At 41.5% G+C, this 22,425-nt stretch overlaps 1 protein-coding gene across 1 annotated transcript in view; it reads right to left on the bottom strand.

Moving 5' to 3' along the window:
- The window catches only part of LOC138962499 (uncharacterized), a 39,001-nt gene extending 26,649 nt beyond the window's left edge, over positions 1 to 12,352 (bottom strand). The window contains exon 1 of the mRNA XM_070334341.1: positions 11,575 to 12,352. The gene's annotated coding sequence lies outside the window, so the exon portion shown is untranslated. The remainder of the gene's footprint in view (positions 1 to 11,574) is intronic.
- Between the last annotated feature and the right edge of the window lie 10,073 nt (positions 12,353 to 22,425).

The raw sequence follows: 22,425 nt of genomic DNA, 5'->3' as shown, positions 1-22,425 counted from the left end.
ACATCATGGACTCCAAAAAATATATGATAGTGCAGATTCCGATTTGGGCAAAGGACTACTTTCCTCCCGACCTTTGACCTCGCTCGCGCCGAACAATGTGACACATTTGTATGAAGTTCTAAAATCGTATTGCACGGCTCAGAAAACCATATCAGTTGCACGCAAAAATGAATCTCAGAACTGATCTGATGTATGAGATGCAATAAGCAAAAGTTTCTTTCATTATGAAAGCAATGCAGGTCGAAAAAAACGAACATTCAACTTACAAGATAACCAGATGCTAGCGAACCAAAACAAAAACACGAGTACCCTCCCCTTGCATCGTTAGCAGACGACTTTTGAGAATCTGTCGGTAGTGTGTTTTGCCGGTGTGCGCCTTCAGCTATCAAACATCGGCTGTTTCACGTGTTTTGCGAGCAAGTCTACTCTTTTGCCTGGCTCTGCAGTAAGTCCACATATTTTTCCGTAATCCAGTCATATTCCTTCAAAATGCAATCAATCGGCGGTGACAGACGTGTCGGTCGCGTTTTCCTCTCACCCATACCAGTTTAAGTTCATCCATGCAAACACACTCGCAAAACAGTTTATCACGTAGATACATTTCAAATAGGGAGCAAATGGTTAAATCTAAACCTACATATTTGTTCCCTAAGATTTGCTTCTCTGTCAATAAGCCTAATTACACACGTTCGAGAAAAACAACGTGGAATCAATTCTGAATCGAGTAAGCCAAATGGGTCCCAAACCCGTTTCGCCCGTTCTGCCGACCTGAAACGCAAAACAAAAGAATTGTGCGCTTCAACTAAATTAATTTCTATTCGACTTCATTACTTTCTTGCAACTTATGAACCTTTACTTAAAGCTTTTAAATGGTCTGAAAGTAGTGTTACCGCGTACTTATCGATGCACTCATTCGTTTTATTTTTTCAGCGACGGTCACTTAGTTTAAGGTTGCAAAAGGGCTAAGTCTCGCTGGCAACAGTTTTACCCTGCACAGATCGCAACAGTGCCGCTAGTAGTCTACACTTTGTGTTTGATGGTAGAATGGGATATACAGATTACAACACTCGTGGTTTTTTATATGGCTTGTATTTCAGTCAAGACCCAGCGGGAATATCAATCGAGAGACACTCGCCAGAGGCTCGTGTCTCCCGATGATATTCATCCGCTGGGTCTTGACTGAAATACAAGCCATATAAAAAACCACTCGTGTTGTAACCTATACATATATATATATATATATATATATATATATATATATATATATATATATATATATATATATACATACGTAAAACAATTACAAAAGATAAGCAAGGCAGAGAAACTATTCACATGACTATATACACGTTGTAGGCTATACATACATTCTTGCGTTATGAAACACTGATGCTTTATGGACAGATATAGAGAGAGAGAGAGAGAGAGAGAGAGAGAGAGAGAGAGAGAGAGAGAGAGAGAGAGAGAGAGAGAGAGCGGATTTGTCCTTCGCTGGGGGTATGCAGTGCCTTGGCATTGCACTTCTACTTAATTTTTATGTTGTTGTATACAGCAGGCAAACACTTTGAAGTGCCGAACACTTGTTGCAATTTCACAGTAAAAATGACGGTGTAAAACGCAATCAGTCTCGTGTACGACTTCTGTCTTATGTGTGGTGCATGTTAAATGTCTAAAAGCACCGTCTTTGAAATAATCCTCGTGGTTGACAAGGACGTTACACCTCAAAAGATCGATTGATTGCTTGTCGTGTAGCATTTCAAAAGACGGTAGGCACACACAAAATGATGATTGAACACATAACAAAGAGAAAAACTAATGGTCACAGATCTATCGATGCGGCTGAAGTTATTCATCAGCAAATCCTTACTACCGGTAAATTAGTAAGTAAATGGACCTGCTACAGTGCTTTTATTCACACAGTACGTAAACGTCAGGTCATCAACGTAAACAGAGACAAGGCACACCGTGAGACCAAACTGCGCACTGCGTGTGTGTGTCGCTCGCCGCGATCGCTGGTCAGTCTCAGCATTAACAAGATGGCGGCCGGCCGAGCCAACCAGAACGCGTTTTTTGATCGCGCTAAGAGGGCTTGTCCCTTCTGTCTAATATAAGTTCTGTGGCCACGACAGAGAAGCACAAGCATATACACGAACACCTGGAGCTGACTAACACGTCTTTCGTGTATTGATCTCGGCATAGTGGTGTACCCCGGCAATAACAAAGTAGGAGACCAGAAATGGGGTGATGGTAGGGGGGAGGGGGGGGGGGGGGCGTGTCGGTATCAGTGGACAAAGCGGTAACACGGATGTTGTCGGCTCACCAAGCAGACGCACTTCCTCTGTGCAAATCACTTCTGAAGACGTGTAAAACAGAAACAAAGATGGAGGAAAGGGATGGGGTAGGTTAGGGTGGCGTGATTGGCGGAAGGTAAGAGAACTGGGATGATGGACAGAAAAAAGAAGGATAAAGTTGTCTCCTTCACCTGGCAATGTCCATTAACGATGGATACGTTATAGGTCGCCGCCAGATTGTGCGTGCAGGTGTTGGCGTTGTACACCTTTTTTTTTAAATGACATACAGCATCAACCAAAAAAACACCGACCCTTCCCTCCAAAATGAAAGCACTGGCGTCAAAACGCAAGTACATTTAGAGTCGATGCGTCTTATGACGTCACATTAAAAAGCACGCGTATTCCGAGAACAAGACAAACAACTTCGAAAAGGAAGTTTGCCTCGATGATGTAGTCACATAAACAGGGGAACATCACTTGTAAGGTCACCGCTTGGCTGCGATGTGTTAGTATCAATAAGATTTAGCTTTGACAACGCTTGGGTGAATGAATTAAACAGGGCTCCCAAACTGCGAGTCCCTGCGTCCAATACGCACTAGAAGCCGAAAACACGTACCAGATTAACGTTATCATGCGTACGTTTGGTACTGTTTTCAGACTGTTATTGTCAGTCAGTAAGTCTAGTGCAAGCACCAATGCCAGCTTCACGCAGGAACAACGTATATAGGAAAGGAAGATAAAGCGCGCGCGCCCGCACACACACACACACACACACAGAGGCACACACGCAGAGCACATGGACACGCTTTGAATTTGAGGCTCCTGCAGTTTTGGACCCTCCAAACTCCACAGAGGGGGTCCATGAACCCTCTAAAAACTCAAAGTGGGGGTCCCGGGACCCTTTAGGTGAGGCGTCCGTGGGGAGCCCTGATTAAAATATTACAAGTTACTCCGTTTTGACGATATTTGCGAAAGCGTTCAGAAAAAGTTATTATTCCCCCCTCTGCTTCTTTACCTCTGTAAACTTGTAGAGCTAGTTATTTTTCGATAATGACCCAGCAACCAAACAAATAACGAGGCAGCAACAGCCTGAATCCTCGATAGTGCAATGGGTTGAGAAGCTGTTCTGTTTTGGTACTACTTTTGCGACTGAAAAGTTCCGAACGCTCTATACGTACGAAATATACATCTCTGGAGCAAACAATACAAACATACCGCATTTAAATTAACAACTACAGGCCTGAACACATGAATCTCCATATAAAATCCATGAGTTAGGTTGTTTTCTGAATCTAGATCTGCCGTGCACACACCGTTCATCACAAGCAAATTCCCAAGGCAAGTAACTCATACTCTTGCCGACAAGAGTAGTTCCCCTTCTTTTAACGCAGTTTCTTCGACAACACTGACTGCAATCCGACGGTCAGTTTTCAACAATATTTCATTTTATAAACAGATCACACGCAACCAAATGCACACATCTCATCAATTTAAACAACATAAAGCGGTTTCATACACTATTTTCCCCAGAAAACTGAACTTCATACAGTAATTAACGTTGGAACACGGGTGCAAAAGTTCGTCTGCTAGTCCCATTTGACGAAAGAACATTATCATAAACGATACTAAAACATAAACAGAACACACAATATCTGCCTTTACCGCCACAGCAGAATAACAGCATATCTGTGTACTTGATTTTAGTCTAAAACAGGGAAACTGACAAGAAGTGTTAACAGAATGGAATGATTTGCACGGAACTATACAACCGCGCATTAATCGATCGCCTGCGCAGGTTGACTGGTTGAGTGATTCGGATTCGATCAAACTTTCGCACAAAAACTCCTGTTTTCTTTGAATAACTGAAGAAAGGAGGAATAAAGAGGTTACACACCTCGTCTCAGTGATTATTAAAAATAATGGTCTCAGTTCGCGGTCATGAAAAAGCTCGCTGAAGCTCGCATTTTTCATGATCCGCCAACTTCGACCATTATTTTTAATAATCACTGAGACTCGGCATGTAACCTCTACGTCTCACAACACACTATCAAGTGGTGCACTTGAAACCACGGCAAGTGACAATTTACTTTCACATATTGTGAGCTTCAGGGATCCTACAGAATCTAATCTATGGACATAACAAATGTTATTTTGCAAAAGTTTGAAGAAAAACTGAACAGAAAACTTAATCCGGACCTTTTAAGTTGAATTCTGACATACCTGGTTCATTCTGAAGGTTGTAATTTCAAGAAAATCTGTACAGATAGAATGGATTTGTATTCCAGGGGATGTTGGTCATTACTGCTCTCGCTAGCACATATAGAAATTTCTATCTGCAAAAGAAAGAATTCATTTTGTCAGAATTTTGTGCTCTATCATAACTTCCATGTTGTCAATTAATGCGCGCCCAAGTATTCAACAAGTCGCGTAAGGCGAAAATACAATATTTAGTCAAGTAACTGTCGAACTCACAGAATGAAACTGAACGCAGCAAGACCGTATACTCGTAGCATCGTCACTCCACCGCCCGTGGCAAAGGCAGTGCACGTGGAATTGACAAGAAGAGCGGGGTATTCGTTGCGCTGAGAAGGATAGCACGCTTTGCTGTACCTCTCTTCGTTTTAACTTTCTGAGAGTGTTTTTAATCCAAACATATCATATCTATATATTTTTGGAATCAGGAACCGACAAGGAATGAGAAGAAAGTGTTTTTAAATTGATTTCGAAAAAAAAAATTTGATAATAATTTTTATATATTTAATTTTCAGAGCTTGTTTTTAATCCGAATATAACATATTTATATGTTTTTGGAATCAGCAAATGATGGAGAATAAGATAAACGTAAATTTGGATCGTTTTATAAATTTTTATTTTTTTTTACAATTTTCAGATTTTTAATGACCAAAGTCATTAATTAATTTTTAAGCCACCAAGCTGAAATGCAATACCGAACCCCGGGCTTCGTCGAAGAGTACTTGACGAAAATTTCAACCAATTTGGTTGAAAAATGAGGGCGTGACAGTGCCGCCTCAACTTTCACGAAAAGCCGGATATGACGTCATCAAAGACATTTATCAAAAAAATGAAAAAAACGTTCGGGGATTTCATACCCAGGAACTCTCATGTCAAATTTCATAAAGATCGGTCCAGTAGTTTAGTCTGAATCGCTCTACACACACACACACACGCACGCACACACACACACACACACACACACGCACGCACATACACCACGACCCTCGTTTCGATTCCCCCTCGATGTTAAAATATTTAGTCAAAACTTGACTAAATATAATAAAAAAACGAAACAAGTCGCGTAAGGCGAAATTACTACATGTAGTCAAGCTGTCGAACTCACGAAATGAAACTGAACGCACTGTAGTTTTTCACCAAGACAGTCTTCGTCAATCCCCGCGAGAAGGAAATCGCTCACCTTCCACGTGCAAAACGCAGTGAAATTAACACGCCAGAATAGCGCGGTAGCGTATTCTGCTAAGCAGGAAAGCGCGCTTTTCTGTATTCTTGTTAACTTTCGGAGCTTGTTTTGAATACAACCTATCATATCTATATGTTTTGGAATCAGGAAATGATAAAGAATAAGATGAAATCGTTTTTGGATCGATTTCTTAAATTTTTATCGTAAGACTAATTAATCTTTTTTCGTTAATTGTGATCACATTTTAAGAGTAAACATGACATATGTATATATTTTTAGATTCAGAATATGATGCAGAATACGATGCAATCAATTTTAAGTCTGTTTGCGAAAAATCGATTTTAATGACAACTTTAATGAGCAAACTCATTAATTAATTTTTAAGCCTCCAAGCTGAAATGCAATACCAACGTCCGGGCTTCGTCGAAGATTACTTGACCAAAATTTCAACCAATTTGGTTGAAAAATGAGAGCGTGACAGTGCCGCCTCAACTTTCACGAAAAGCCGGATATGCCGTCATCAAAGCTATTTATCAAAAATATGAAAAAAACCGTCTGGAGATACCATACTCAGGATCTGTCATGTCAAATTTCATGAAGATCGGTCCAGTAGTTTTCTCTGAATCGCTCTACACACACAGACACACATACACCACGACCCTCGTCTCGATTCCCCCCTCTACGTTAAAACATTTAGTCAAAACTTGACTAAATGTAAAAAGAAGAAGAAAGGGTTAGGCAAGTCGGGACTAATTTACTGAATATTTCAAAGACCCCCATTCAGAAAGCCATTCACGTCGCGTCGTCTATTCTCATTTCAAGCTAAGAACCTCCAGAAAGTCTGGGTGTGAGAAAGGTTAGTCAAACAGAGGAAGAAAGGCAGTGCACCCCACTAACCGCGTTAATGTCGGCATGATAGTGTTTGCATGGGCTGTGATCGACACCTCACTTTCCACCAACATCACACCATACACTGCCATGGTCGACGTCTTACATGTATTTGTTCACGTACTCGAATGCGAATACTGAGCAAGTAACAACGAAAAACACTAGGTTTAAATATGGACTGCCATGAGTTGTGTTAATGATTTCTATAAGTGCGATTTACAACGTTTAACAACCTACGTGTTTGGGGTACAGTGCACTCCTGTCGCATTGAACTTATTTGTCGTTCTTGTGAAAAAGGAAGGAGAAAAACAATCACCTGCAATTTCGAATTTGCCAATACCATCAGAATACTACATACAATTTGAAAAAGGCCATAACGATCAACATCTTGGCAGCGGTATTTTCACGCAATGAAAAATCGAGTTTATACACATGTAAGCGGAAAACATACTACGAGCAACTGCCCATGAGTAAACGGAGGCTGCACCCTTACCGGAAAGCATTTTTGACACTTGGACGCCTGATGGGGATTGACAGATTCAGTCCTGCAGCGACATAAAACTAGTCGGTCAAGTACACATCTGCAGTCCGTTACCAAAAGAGAAACAGCATACGCTTAACGTCGCGATTGTATTTGCAGTATACAAGAACCATTTTTGCCCATTTGTATACGATAATTGAATCTTTCACTGTAGTCCAATCGCTCCTTTCTGCAATAGCAAGAGTTAGTTCGTATTTTTTGTGTCGACACGCAGAACGAATTCAGCACTGATCCTTCCTTGCCCACCAATGTCCCAAATCACTAGCGAGATCGTCAAAGACGAGGCACATTATATGGGACATTTTGACATAATAAGTTGACAGATGTAAAATGAAAATTTGGGGTCGAAGAAAATAAAACATACAAAAAGCTGGACTGGTTTACCTAATAAACAAAAAAACTCGAGGCGGAAGAGGGAAAGAGTGGTGACTGGCTGGGGAGCGAAGGAGAGGGGGAGATAAAAGACACGAGAGAGAGATCAAATCAAATCAAATCAAATCAAATTTTATTTTACGAGGGTTGTGGCATAAGCAATATAAACGAGCTTCTTTCCAACCAGCCCTCGCCCAGAGAGGGACTATTCTAGAGAGAGAGAGAGAGAGAGAGAGAGAGAGAGAGAGAGAGAGAGAGAGAGAGAGAGAGAGAGAGAGAGAGAGAGAGAGAGAGAGAGAGAGAGAGAGAGAGAGAGAAAGAGAGAGAGAGAGAGAGAGAATTGAATTGAATTGAATTGAACTTTATTTAACAAGGATTAAGATTTAAGGCTACGCCTTTTCTTACAATCTGTCCTTGGGACGCACAGACACACAATGATAAAATAAAAAAATTAAAAATTAAAAAGTTAAAAAGTTAACAACGAAAGGAGGTCGGAAAACTTGAGCACGTGATGATAAAGATGACGATGATGATGGTGATGATGACGATGATGATGATGATGATGATGATGAAGATGATGACGATGATGAAGATGAGGCAATGAAGAGCATACATATGTGGTTATTCATAAAATCAAATGCATACTATGCAGGTAATAATAAGTACAAGCTGGTAGCAATCGAACATGTAGCAATAGTACAACAAAAATATGTTCAGAATATACAATGCACAGCATATCTTTGACCATCCTGAACTCAGGTCAAAATGAGTTCGGCTCATTCTCTCCCTGACAGGATGCCTTGCGTTTCCTTGTCTGGCAAAGAAACCGATTTTTTTTTAACATATTTAGAGCTTTTTGTAATGTATTATTGATATAAGCAGATTCGCGATCGTCGATAATGATTTTTCATGGTGTTTTGTAATTTTTAAATTACAAAGGAATTGATATGTAAGACAGTTTCAAGCGAGCTATTTTTCGCGGCTGTATTTACTGTGCAAACAACTCTAAATATGGCAAAAGTGTCACGTGATAATCAACCGTTTGGTTTCGGCGTTCACTGGAGCAGACGATTTTTTCTGTAACCAGTTGACAGTGATGAAACCATATATTAGTTTACGGTCTCCTTCCGGCAGCAGTCCCAAAATTTCGACTTGTTTTGACCTTAGAACGATGTCTTTATCATAACTGTGAAGAACAGAACGGAGATCACTGTCGAAGTCGGCCAATCTGCAATCATTTTCGTCTCGCGAACACTGATCTCAAATTTAGATCAGTGCTCGCGAAAACCATATGGGAGATAACTCTGTATTTTTGTTTTGAAAGATTCGCGTAGGACTGTAGCGTCCGGTCAGGGAGAGAATGAGCCGAACTCATTTTGACCTGAGTTCAGGATGATCTTTGACGTAATACTAAGTGTGGTAAATCAAAACGCGTTAAACTACTCAGACATAAAGTGTTTTTTAACACATTTTTAAAAACCTTTTAATGACTTTAAGTGCTTAAAGGATGATGGAAGTGAATTCCAAACTGATGTACCCGCAAAAGCACGACTGGTCTTGTAAAGGTCAATTCGTGGAATCGGTGGGATCAAGTTGACCGACCCATATCTGTCTTTCTTTCTTTATTTGGTGTTTAACGTCTAAGGGAGGCAAACAAGCCTTTCTTTTATACCTACGCTTATTTTCGGAGGACGTCGAAGAAAAACACACTGACACATACGGAAAAAACCCCATGTCTCCGTCTCTCTGTCTCTGTCTCTCTCTCTGTCTCTCTCTCTGTCTCATGATTTACATGTGTATATATATATGTACATACGATTAGAGTAGTCCCTCTCTGGGCGAGGGCTGGTTGAAAAGAAGCTAATTTGTATTGCTTATGCCACAACCCTCGTAAAAGAAATTAGATTTGATTTGATTTGATTTGATTTGATTTGATCTCTCTCTCTCTCTCTCTCTCTCTCTCTCTCTCTCTCTCTCTCTCTCTCTCTCTCTCTCTCTCTCTCTTTCATGTTTGATTGTGTATTTCTCGGTTCTTCCTACCAACATACAGAACATGTGACTACCACTGTGAAGACAGTGCTGAATAAAGATCCCTCATTCTTCTCATTACATGTCTGTCTCCCACTGGAAAGGTCAAAGAGTGTCAAGTTGTTACCAGCCAGTGATGGAATGCCCCGGACAATTTTCAATATGTCAAATTCCATATGCAAAATGAGTGTAGACTGTGGACACACACACACACACACACACACACACACACACACACACACACACACACACACAACCCAACAAAAGCAAATTAAAAGTAAATTTTAAAAAACGGTGTCGACACAATCATCTTCAAATCAAAATTATCGTACCGACAACAGTGCTTATTGGTAGGGACTAACTTTATCGTAGGACAGTGCCTACGATAGGCGCTATCGGTTGTTCATGAATTCCACGATAGGGGGCTTATCGGAAGTTTTCTGTTTCTTGTACCGACAAAACCCCTGTCGGACCCTTCCTGAATATGGGCCCAGGACTACTCTCCTATCTATAAATGGCAGAGAATTTCTCTTCCCCAATCACTTATAATAGGTAGTTCAGAAGCCACTCTCCCAATCCCACAGCCTGCTAATCTGTTGGTGATATCCTCTTCAGAGGTGGAATGAACTCTGTTCGTTGGTCCCAATACTGTCTAGCCCATAAATGTTGTGCTCTTGTTTTTTAGCTAGCTTATTACGCACTGCTGGTCTCAAGACTTCATCTATCATTTATACTTACTTTGAATTTGAATAGTTCTGTGTCCTAGGCCATTTATCATCTGCGCACACCATTATGAATTTGATCGATCGTGACATGACAAACAAATCCATCAGTTAACAACATAAACCACATCAAACTGTATGTATGGGGGGGGGGGGGGGGGGGGGAGTCCAACGTAAAACGATAATCAATGAAGACAAAAACGCATTAACAACAAAACAAACAAGTCGCGTGAAGCTGTCGGCATGAAACTAAAAGATCAACATCATTAACCAGTCTTCGCCGAGACTACATTCAGATAGTCTCGGCTAAACTTCCCCAAAGACCGAGACGGGTCATGCTCGTCTCCACGAAGCATGCGAACTTACTTGACCTGTTTTCTTCAATTCTGAGCACATTTTTAGAGCAAACATGACATATCTATATATTTTTGAATTCAGGAGAAGATGCCATCATTGTTAATCTGTTAATGAAAATTCGGTTTTAATGACAACTTTAATGAGCAAACTAATTAACCAATTTTAAGGCTTCCGAGCTGACATGCAATCCCAAAGTCCGGACGTCGTCAAAAATTGCTTGACCAAAATTTCAATCAATTTGCTTAAAAAATGAAGGCATGATAGTGCCGCCTCAACTTTCACAAAAAGCCGGACATGACGTCATCAAAGACATTTATCGAAAAAATGAAAAAAAATGTCTGGGGATATCATACCCAGGAACGATCATGTGAAGTTTCATGAAGATCGGTCAAATAGTTTTCTCTGAACCACTCTACACATACACACACACAAACGCACATACATACACCACACCCTCGTCTCGATTCCCCGTCTATGTTAAAACATTTAGTCTGTCTGTCTGCGTTCGTGGGCTGAAACTCCCACGTACACTCGTGTTTTTTGCACGAGTGGAATTTTACGTGTATGACCGTTTTTTACCCCGCCATTTAGGCAGCCATACGCCGTTTTCGGAGGAAACATTTAGTCAAAACTTGACTAAATTCAAAAACCAGAGCACGACGACCTGCGTGAAAAGAACATGCTCTTCAGACAATTAAGATGAAAACGACGAGATAAAAAAGGGAAGACGGGAGCAATTGAGTGGGGATAAAGAGATACGTAGGTAGGGGAGGCAAGGGGTGGGGGGGGGGGGGGGGGGGGGGGGGGAGAGGGGGGAGGGAGTTACGAAGGAAGGGAGGAAGAAGAAGAAAAATTAAGTAAATTGCAAAACAGAGACTGAGAGAGCTAGAAATATAACCAGCCATTAAAAAGAAACGAAACATACGTCGAAAAGCATACCTGTAATTCACGCACGCGCCAAGGCCGAGATAATTGTCTCTTCAGTGTATTGGACATTAATTTTTGTTGTCGGGATTACACAAGTTATTGAACACAGAGATCGTGGACTTTCTGTCCGCACTCCGAGGTCAATCTGGCTGACATATTTCGAGTCAGTCTTGAAAATCTGTTTCCCGACCAACTGGGGTTACGAAAAATGTCCAGTGTAAACTGTGTCTGTGACTTTTAAGATTGAAGCACACATTTCCAAATATTTACCACACAGATAATTATATATCAGTTCTGACATTTCATCTTTCAGTCTTTGTGGTTTTATGAGAAACGGCGTGCACACCTATTATCAGATAATGATAATAATCCCGTCGTTTGAACAGCCATCATTGATCCTCTTTTCACCTACTCAGTATCTCCCCCTACATCTCCAGACATCTCCAGTGTCTAGAGTATTCATCAATTCAGGAAGGTAAGCACCAGAATTTTGTTTAATATAATGCAAAATGTCATTCTTGTTCTTTCACACATTTTGATTAGCAAGTTGATAAAGAAGCTTTGTATCCCAACGTCTATCACCACAATAGCATGTCACCAGAAAGAAGCGCGTCTGTTTCAAATGACCGATGAACTTAATCATACGTCACCGGAGCTCACCTCCAACGCCTCACTACCTGTACTAAAGGACATTCCAGAGTTCTCCAGTGTCAGGAGAACGAAACACACAAGACCCACAGCTGGCAAACCAAGCCAAGCAAAGTAGACAACATATGCATTACAAATGTAGAGCGGGCGCAGCGGCGACGAACCCTTCTCCTGTGAATTGTCGATCCCATACCGCGTCTTTGTAGTGGCTGGCGAATAGTTGTCACAATGTTGCCACTTGCAAGGTACTCGGGACATTTTCTATGGAAAGCCGTTTGTCTCATAACATATACGCGCGTAATAAATAATTCATACGCGCGTAATAAATAATTCATACGCGCGTACTAAATAATTAATACGCGCGTAATGATTGATTCATACACGTGTAATAAATACTTCATACACGTGTAAGAAATGATTAAATACACGTGTAATAAATATTTCATGCGCGTGTAAGAAATGATTAAATACACGTGTAATAAATATTTCATGTACGTGTAAGAAATGATTAAATACACGTGCAGGAAATAGTTTATACGCGTGTAAGAAATGATTAAATACACGTGTAGGAAAAGATTTAAATACACGTGTATTTTAATCATTAGATACACCTGTAATAAATTAAAACTTGAATCGGAAAATATACGACTTCGCAAACCTTCTAAAGTGACATTGACGTTTGCCGCTTCCGCCATCTTGAGCTGTAAGCGTGCAAAGCGAGGCGATGAAGACGCATAGAGTGTTTTTCATGTGGATTCCCAGTCCGAGTTTTTAAGTCGCTTAAGGCAAAGGGAGCCACTAAAATCTAAATTTGTATTTACTTCTACCATAGGCTAATGTTATATGCTTATGAAGTGGTAAGGCATATACGATTTCAAAACGGATAACGTTTTCAGTACCGTCACTGTCCGTTACCATGGAAACGGCAATCTCCAACTGCCAAAATGGGTTGCTAGGAACACGTTTTTTAGCTTCCCCTTAAATCATAGGAATGTGATTTTTTGTATGTAGGATGTAGGAGTCCATAGTTGTGGAATGACAACAGGGATTTTTTCTAGGATGAATAGTTCTGATAAAATATTTTTTTTAGATGAATTATCATGTTTTTCAGCACAATTTTAGTAAATATGACCCGCCTGAACAGTTATTTATTAATTTCAAGAAAATTCCTGTTGTCATTCCACAGGTTGTCCTCTGATAAGCATGTCCCTTAAGTTTCATTGCATTCTGAACAGCTGGATTGAAGAAAAACAGTTTCCTAGAAAGCAGGTCATGCAAAAACGCTGAACAGAGAAACAAGGCCGAGAACATTTCAAAGCTCTTTCATTCACCCCAAATCAATGTTAACATAGTTCAGGTATTTTTCACAGACACCTGGTAACTACAGGCTTACCTAAAACTGCCCAGCAGCATATGCTGCACCCCCTTGTAGTCTGATGAGCTCATCCTGTCTTTTGAGTTTAGCTGCACGCACAGTGTCGCGTCTCTTGTTTAGCTGATCTTTCTTGAACCTGAGGCTGCCAAGAACCCTTTTACACTCCTAGCCTTGTTTAGTCTTTTCATGTTACAGCCTGTTGTAAAGCCGTAGAACTGTGCAGTGTTGAGAGCAGCCGCTGGTTCAAAATTGAATTCCCTAGCCCCTGTGACGACTGCAAACCGTACGCGATTTTTGCATGCAAATTTGTTCTTGGGGCAGCGAACCCAAACGCTGCTGTGGAGACACTCATTAGAGTTTTGGGTTTTTCCTGACACACATCTCTGAAGCAGTTGATCTTTCGTCAGTCTCTGGTAAACTGGTTCTAGAGGAGGATTCAGCTTCTTGAAGTTGAGAGGTGTATGGACGAGTTTTGCGTGTGGTCCTGGGGGCTGGTAGAAGGACCATGATGCTGTGGCTTGTCATCTGTTGAGAAGCCGTGACGCAGAGATGCCATCACTGCCCGTTTCATGTCTGCAACTGTCTTACCCCCCCCCCCCCCCTAATTGCCCGATTATAATATATCGTCAACTTCCTGATTGTATTCAGAGTCAGCTGATCATACCCTCGCCCTCCCAAAGTGATTCCTTTTTTGCGGCTTTCTGTCACAAGGTTGCGAAGCGCTGTTACAAGACGCTTGGAAACGTGATTGATGTACTCTTCTTTTTCGATGGTTACTTGATCTCCATAAGGCTTTATTTTGGAAAGTTCTTGGAAGGTTTTTGTGTCACCGTCTGACAGGATAACTGTGTATCGCAGATTGTGCTGCGACACTGACCTGCCCCACAGAACCCGAGCCGCCTCGACTTCCATGATGCCACTGGAACCTAAAAATAAAACCACCGTTTCAGTCAAAGTCAGCCACTGAATAGCAAACACACAAACACACACAAACACACACACACACAAAAGGCAATCAGCCACATATCTACCAACATAGACGCTATTATTGCTTTTGTTCAGTACATGTATTACTATGCATGGATTAGTACCCAAACACACACACACACATGCATGCACACATGCATGCACACACACACACACACAAACACACGTGTACACACACACACAAGGCAATCAGCCACAGATCTACCAACATAGACGCTATCATTGTTTTTGTTCAGTACATGTATTACTATGCATGGATTAGTACCCAAACACACACAAATACACAAACACGCACAGACACACACACACACACGTACACTTCACATAGACAGCGCACACAAAACACTGACACACATTTTCACAAACACTTACAGATCTATGTAAAATTCAAACACAACACACTATCATCCCATTTCAACAAACGTCTTCACAAACGCACCATACACACATACTGTAATAGATCTACGCACTCACCTGCAAAATTCTTGTCACAGATGTCCAGTTGTTTTACCAGCCAGGCAGCATACTCCAGGGGTTTCTCCTGGAGAAGTTTGTTTCCAGTTGTCTGGCAAACGTATGACAGTAGTTGCACATAACATGAGCGTCAAAGCAAATTCCAGTCAGCACGTCTAGACTACAGCACACCCTATTCCAATGTGGGACGAGTGCCCCCTGGTCAGCCATGATCCGTCGTAGCTTACACTGGTATCAAGAACATCATCATCAGACAGTGTCATTCCATTGTGCGTTGCGTGTATCTGTCTGACCTGACGGACAGCCTCACTGAATACTTTCTCCTCCAGTAGATCTACATCAAGTCGTTGATAGAGTTTATCAGCTTTCTTCTGGAAGGTTTTGTGATCCATGCCTACCAAATCTAAACTTTCACAAAATTTGTTAAATTGTTGAGCACCTAGCCCACATATCAAGGAGTCTGGACGAATAAACGGCTTGCCTGATGAGACCATAATCCGTTTGACCGCTTTCTTTGGAAGCAAGGTATCCAGCGGTACCTGGAACAACTTCCTCACATGCGCGTACACTGCAAGGCCGTGTCTCTGTTTTGAGTCTGGGCATGGTGACAGCGTTGGCTGTTTACATTGCGGACAACAAAGTTCGTTTACAAGTCAATACCATCAAAGGTTTCCAAATCAACAAGACATCTCCTTGTTTGGGAAGCCTCTGGACCTGTCGCTTTTGACTAGTGGCTGCTGTGTAGGCCTATGTGTTCGTCTTGAATTGTTTTCGCGTCAAACCGCCAAGATAGTCCTGACGCAGAATTTGATCTGCATGCCACAGCGGTCGATCCAGATTTTGTGCGCTTGGTCACCGATTGTGTTTTAGTTGTTCTCTTGTCTCTGCAACTCTTCAGTTGTTGTCTTCTCGTACACTTGCCTTTATGATGTGTTTTTCGGAGCGTTGATCTTTTCACACGTGCCATTTTTCTAAGCAAACTCAGTCGAAAACTAAACGCGGTGAGCAGACGACTTTTAAAACGCGAAAAGCCACGCGAGCCTATCTGACCAATCGTGGCCAGGTATTTACGTCATACCCCCGTATATGGAAAGTGTCTGTGGTTTGTTTGTTTGAAAAATAGGGGGGTTTCCCCAGGAGAATCCATATTTAACCGAAAATAACCGCCGAATGACACAGGGGAGAGAACTGCTGTTCAAACGGTATACGACGTTCCCGCGTTGGGCGAGCAGAAATGTCTGTTGTCAAGGGTTGAAAATCGGAATTTTTATCGGAAGAGTGAATGAAAAGACAGAAAAATTCGCCGGGTTGGTGCAATGAAATATGTTTTTAGAGACTTTGATGAATTTGTATAGTGTAATCATATGCATTTCATGAAAGTAGACAGATTGAAAGGTGCAAAACTGCTAACAACTCAAAATGGCTGTTTAAGTCCCATCACTCTAAATTTCAGTGGCGCACTTCGCCTTAACCACGTGACTCCTGCATTTTTAACGCTTGTATGAAATATTTATTACACGCGTATTTATTCATTTCTTACACGTGTATGAAAAATGTATTACACGTGTATTTAATCATGTCTTACACGTGTAAGAAATGATTAAATACACGTGTAAAACAGTGTTCATACACGAGTAAGAAATGATTAAATACGCGCGTTATAAATAATTCTTACGCGCGTAATAAATAATTCATACGCTCGTAAGAAATGATTCATACGCGCGTACTAAATAATTAATACGCGCGTAATGATTGATTCATACACGTGTAATAAATAATTCATACACATGTAAGAAATGATTAAATACACGTGTAATAAATAATTACACGTGTATTTAAACATTTCTTACACGCGCATGAAATGTTAATTGCACGTGTATTTAATCATTTCTTACACGAGTATGAAATATTTATTACACGTGTATTTAATCATTATGCTATTCCATAGCATAAGAAAAAAGATAAATTACACGTGCAATAAGAAATAAATACACGTGTATTAATCATTTATTACGCGTGTATTTATGTTTTATTACACGTGTAATGGTTATGAGCCAAACGGCTTTCCATAATTTTCTATCTGATGGCTCGTTTTCAGCACACTTGCGCCCGCACGCTCGCATACCACAGGCAGGGGGGGGGGGGGGGAGGAGAGAGAGAGAGAGAGAGAGAGAGAGAGAGAGAGAGAGAGAGAGAGAGAGAGAGAGAGAGAGAGAGAGAGAGAGAGGGAGTGGTTCCATGATGATGATGATGGTGATGATGAAACTTCATTTGATAAGGATACAGGTTTACCGCTGTGTTCTATCCAACAAACTGCATGTCCTTACAACTGCAAGACTAACAAAAAACCACACTCATTAAGTGGTAAAAAAGGAACGAACAATTGAGAGAGAGAGAGAGAGAGAGAGAGAGAGAGAGAGAGAGAGAGAGAGAGAGAGAGAGAGAGAAAGACTAACAGACAGACACAAAGGGAGAAAGAGTTTGCACGTAAACATGATAAGGCAGTTCATTAATCGATTAAACAATAACACATATATATCTCCAGTACTAACCTGACGACATTACAGTGAACACTCTGTACACACAACACCCTGGGTTTTTTTTGTTTGTAGAAAGTAACGTGTGCAAACGCGATCACAGTGCCGAGTTTCACCACTGTAGCCTGAGGTCTCTTGTTGTTGATCAAATCTAAAGCATTGTACACGGGACTATCGCTCTTAGTCACGTTGAGACTTTCTTTTGATCGTGTTGCTTTTCACTGGTAAACGGTAACTATTTTGTAGCGTGTAATGTCATACCATATGTATAATGGGAATTCAACTAGTAGAATGTTTAGGGCAGAATAAATATAACAAACAAACAACGGATGAATAGGAATCACTTTAGGGAATTGAATGGCACTCCTATGCGTAATATTCTCTTTGTGGCCTGGAATTTCGCAGCATTAAGGTCGTACTTTCTGGAATAAACTTGAATGAACAAAACCGTTGAATGACAAAGCTGTTGTAGGTCATGAACTGGTTTCCTCTTATAATCAGATACAAACTGTCTTTTGCTATGGCGATTTTCACGGCAAAAGGAGTACATCGATGTTATTGAGCGAAACACAAACATCAGCGGACTTAGTGACTAATTTGTAAACATTCAGTAGGGGATAAGGTTGTGACACGGCACTGAAAGTTTTTCACACACACAAACACACACACACACACACACACACACACACACACACACACACACGCACGCACGCACGCACGCACACACATACACAAACACAAACACACACACGCACGCATGTTACAGTACTACCTGGAAAACCAGTACTATCTGGATAGCAGTGAACAAGTAAGGACTTCTCCCTGAACAAAACTTCTGTTGCCTTTGCGAGCAGTTTTAAAGCGTCCCGTACACAGGTCTAACATTGTAGCCGTCGCGAGATGCTCAAGCAATGATGCTATAAAAAAATGTAAAAAATTGTAAAAAGTTATGAGCGAAGCTCTCACGGCGAAAACACACACACGCACCGCCCTTATACTGGCTGGTAGCGTGTAGTCTTTCACCCACACTGACACAGTTGTTAAGTCAATATCGCTATCCGGCTTTTCTTTTCGGGTTGACTCACTCTCTCTCCACCCCCCCTCCATCTCTCTCTCTCTCTCTCTCTCTCTCTCTCTCTCTCTCTCTCTCTCTCTCTCTCTCTCTCTCTCTCTCTCTCTCTCTCTCTCTTCCTCTCTCTTTATCTCTCTCTCTCTTTATCTCTCTCTCTCTCTTTATATCTCTCTCTCTCTTCCTCCCTCTTTCTCTCTCTCTGTTTCTCGCTCGCTCTGTCTCTCGCTCGCTCTCTCTCTCTCTCTCTTCCTCCCTCTTTCTTTCTCTCTCTTTATCTCTCTCTCTCTTTATCTCTCTCTCTCTCTTTATATCTATCTCTCTCTTCCTCCCTCTTTCTCTCTCTCTGTCTCGCTCGCTCTGTCTCGCGCTCTCTCTCTCTCTCTCTCTCTCTCTCTCTCTCTCTCTCTCTCTCTCTCTCTCTCTCTCTCTCTCTCTCTCTCTCTCTCTCTCTCTCTCTTATGTGAGCGCGCGTGTCAACTGCAGACATCATGTTTATTTGAAGAAAATGCCGCAATTTCCTGCTGCTTCAAAGCTCAGACACTCATGACAAACATAAGCACTAAAAGTCTCTCACTTTTAAACTGTCTGTTTAAAATCAGTTTTTTAACAGAAACAAAAAATCCACATTGATACAAGAATGGAAAATAGTAAAATCTAAGTCAAGCGGATAGGAAACCGGTGATAAATTATGTAAACTATGTAATACGACTGTAATGCAGTTTGATGTCAAGTAGGCCTACATCTAACACAAATTAAGTAAACATTTACTGCAAGAACATTATGATACCTGGCAAATGCTTGTCACTTGTGTCTGTAATACGACAATGGCCAGTAGAAGAAAAATCAACCGGACAGAATTGACAGAACGAAACTAACGAAAAAACGACTATGTAACACGGTCTTTAGTATTAAGCAGGATGGTATAAGTCGGTCAAGGTTATGAGTCAGAGCCACAGCTAGTACCGTCCTTACTCCGGGCTCGCCAGTTATTATTACGCTTTTAAGTTTCTCTTTGTGGGATGGTTCTCTCTCTCTCTCTCTCTCTCTCTCTCTCTCTCTCTCTCTCTCTCTCTCTCTCTCTCTCTCTCTCTCTCTCTCTCTCTCTCTTATGTGAGCGCGCGTGTCAACTGCAGACATCATGTTTATTTGAAGAAAATGCCGCAATTTCCTGCTGCTTCAAAGCTCAGACACTCATGACAAACATAAGCACTAAAAGTCTCTCACTTTTAAACTGTCTGTTTAAAATCAGTTTTTTAACAGAAACAAAAAATCCACATTGATACAAGAATGGAAAATAGTAAAATCTAAGTCAAGCGGATAGGAAACCGGTGATAAATTATGTAAACTATGTAATACGACTGTAATGCAGTTTGATGTCAAGTAGGCCTACATCTAACACAAATTAAGTAAACATTTACTGCAAGAACATTATGATACCTGGCAAATGCTTGTCACTTGTGTCTGTAATACGACAATGGCCAGTAGAAGAAAAATCAATCGGACAGAATTGACAGAACGAAACTAACGAAAAAACGACTATGTAACACGGTCTTTAGTATTAAGCAGGATGGTATAAGTCGGTCAAGGTTATGAGTCAGAGCCACAGCTAGTACCGTCCTTACTCCGGGCTCGCCAGTTATTATTACGCTTTTAAGTTTCTCTTTGTGGGATGGCTCTCTCTCTCTCTCTCTCTCTCTCTCTCTCTCTCTCTCTCTCTCTCTCTCTCTCTCTCTCTCTCTCTCTCTCTCTCTCTCTCTCTCTCTCTCTCTCTCTCTCTCTCTCTCTCTCTCTGGTTGAAAAAAAGCTCGTTGTATTGCTTACGCCACAACCCTCGAAAAATAAAATTTGATTTGATTTGATTTGATTTGATCTCTATCTCTCTCTCTCTCTCTCTCTCTCTCGCTCTCTCTCTCTCTCTCTCCCTCCCTCCCTCCCTCCCTCCCTCCCTCTCTCTCTCTCTCTCTCTCTCTCTCTCTCCCTCCCTCTCTCTCTCTCTCCCTCCCTCCCTCTCTCTCTCTCTCTCTCTCTCTCTCTCTTTCTCTGTACTCTGTGTGTGTGTGTGTGTGTGTGTGTGTGTGTGTGTGTGTGTGTGTGTGTGTGTGTTGGGGGTGGGGGCTGGTGGAGGGGGAAAAACGGAACAAGATCACTACAATGCAACACATTCAATGAATGATAGTTTGCCACAATTGCATATATGTGTATACCGGCTTACATTCTTCTCGTCCTCTTTGTCTGCCGCAAGTCCTCTTTTGCCACAAAACGCTACAAGCAGGGCACAGATGAAAAATCAGCCGAACTTCATGACGCGCGCGTAAAAGGGGAATCCCCGGGAGTTCCCATTCCTTGAGAAAATTATATAAACATGAAAATGTAACGAAACGCGAAAATGTGGCAGTTTGTCAGTAGGCTTGATATTTATCACTCGTATCATAGGAGTATTTGAAGTGTCTTCCACAAGCAGCGAAAGTGCAGAAATGGCTATTTTGACCCATTTGACCAGATAGTACTGGCCAACCAGGTAGTACTGTAACACACGCACGCACGCACGCACAAACACACAACGCACACACACGCACATATTCTCTCAGCAACCTGAGCACCTTAGGTAAGATAACAAACATTACGGCCCATATGACTCACTTATTTAATTGGGATTTCCTGTCGATTCTGAAATTTGCTTTACATATTTATAAGTGAAGTTCTGAGATTCTGAAATTTGCTAATCTAACATCTAATGATATATAGGCTGCAAGCAAATGCGACTCTCTCGACTAACACAAGGTCCGAATGATAAAGCCAGAAATCAAGGACACATGTACAAGGGCACGAAACACACGCCAAGTTCATAGGGTGGCCGATTCCATTACCAGCTAGCCGTTATCAGACAGAAAGCGCGAGGAATCGACACAACCCCCTTATCAAGTGATCCCCTGGATTAGCACAGGTGATCACCCAGCGGTGTTAACAGGCCTGGGCGCACCATCCCCGTGCCATTTGTACACCGTCCATAGCTTTGTTAAGGTCGCTGGACACTGCAGAGACACCATAGTATTGAGTAGCTACAGCCGCTCTACAAAGTGGGTCCTTGCAGTCTTTAGACTATGATTTTACACATCACTATCTCGTGCTCTCGGTGACAAAAGTCAGTGGAATCAACTTATATTCACCTATTGCGGATTGTTTATTTTTTCAATAACTAACATTAAAGGCACAGTAAGCCTCCCGTAAACCATCACAAATACGGTCAGGCTTTTACACACAGTACAAACACCCTTTCATTTAAACACTCACCGATTGAGAACATCCTAGGTGCCCTCCGTAAAGAGCGAACAATTTTCAAAGAATTTATTTTTGCGTGGTTTATCTTACCCCTGAGCCATCGTGAACCCGTGTGATCCAGTTTCCCTTTTTCACAATGTAGTCGTCAGTTAGTCATTTGAATGCGACTCGATGTCAGCTTATCTACAATAGCACGTTTTTATGCACGAAACAAACGGCTGTGGTTCACAAGAACTCTAGCGATGGCTTTTGACTGTTGAGAGGAACGGCGATATGCCGCATAAACCGTCGTCTGCTACGACCCTTGCGTGACCCTGCTTCCGGGCTTTTCTTTTTTCAAACTTTCACAACTTCGAATTGCACTGATCTTGTCTTGATGAAAACACGCTGTCAATTTATTATTTAGATTTTAAAAGTTAGGTCTAGCGCAAAAACGCACCACGGTCCAAAAACTTTCTGATTATCATCGATCCACGGCTATCGCCAGTTTA

The sequence above is a fragment of the Littorina saxatilis genome, linkage group LG3 (assembly GCF_037325665.1).
Source record: "Littorina saxatilis isolate snail1 linkage group LG3, US_GU_Lsax_2.0, whole genome shotgun sequence".
Lineage (NCBI taxonomy): Eukaryota > Metazoa > Mollusca > Gastropoda > Littorinimorpha > Littorinidae > Littorina > Littorina saxatilis.
The sequence above is the reverse complement of the archived record's forward strand: the minus strand, read 5'-3'. Positions and strand labels throughout refer to the sequence as shown.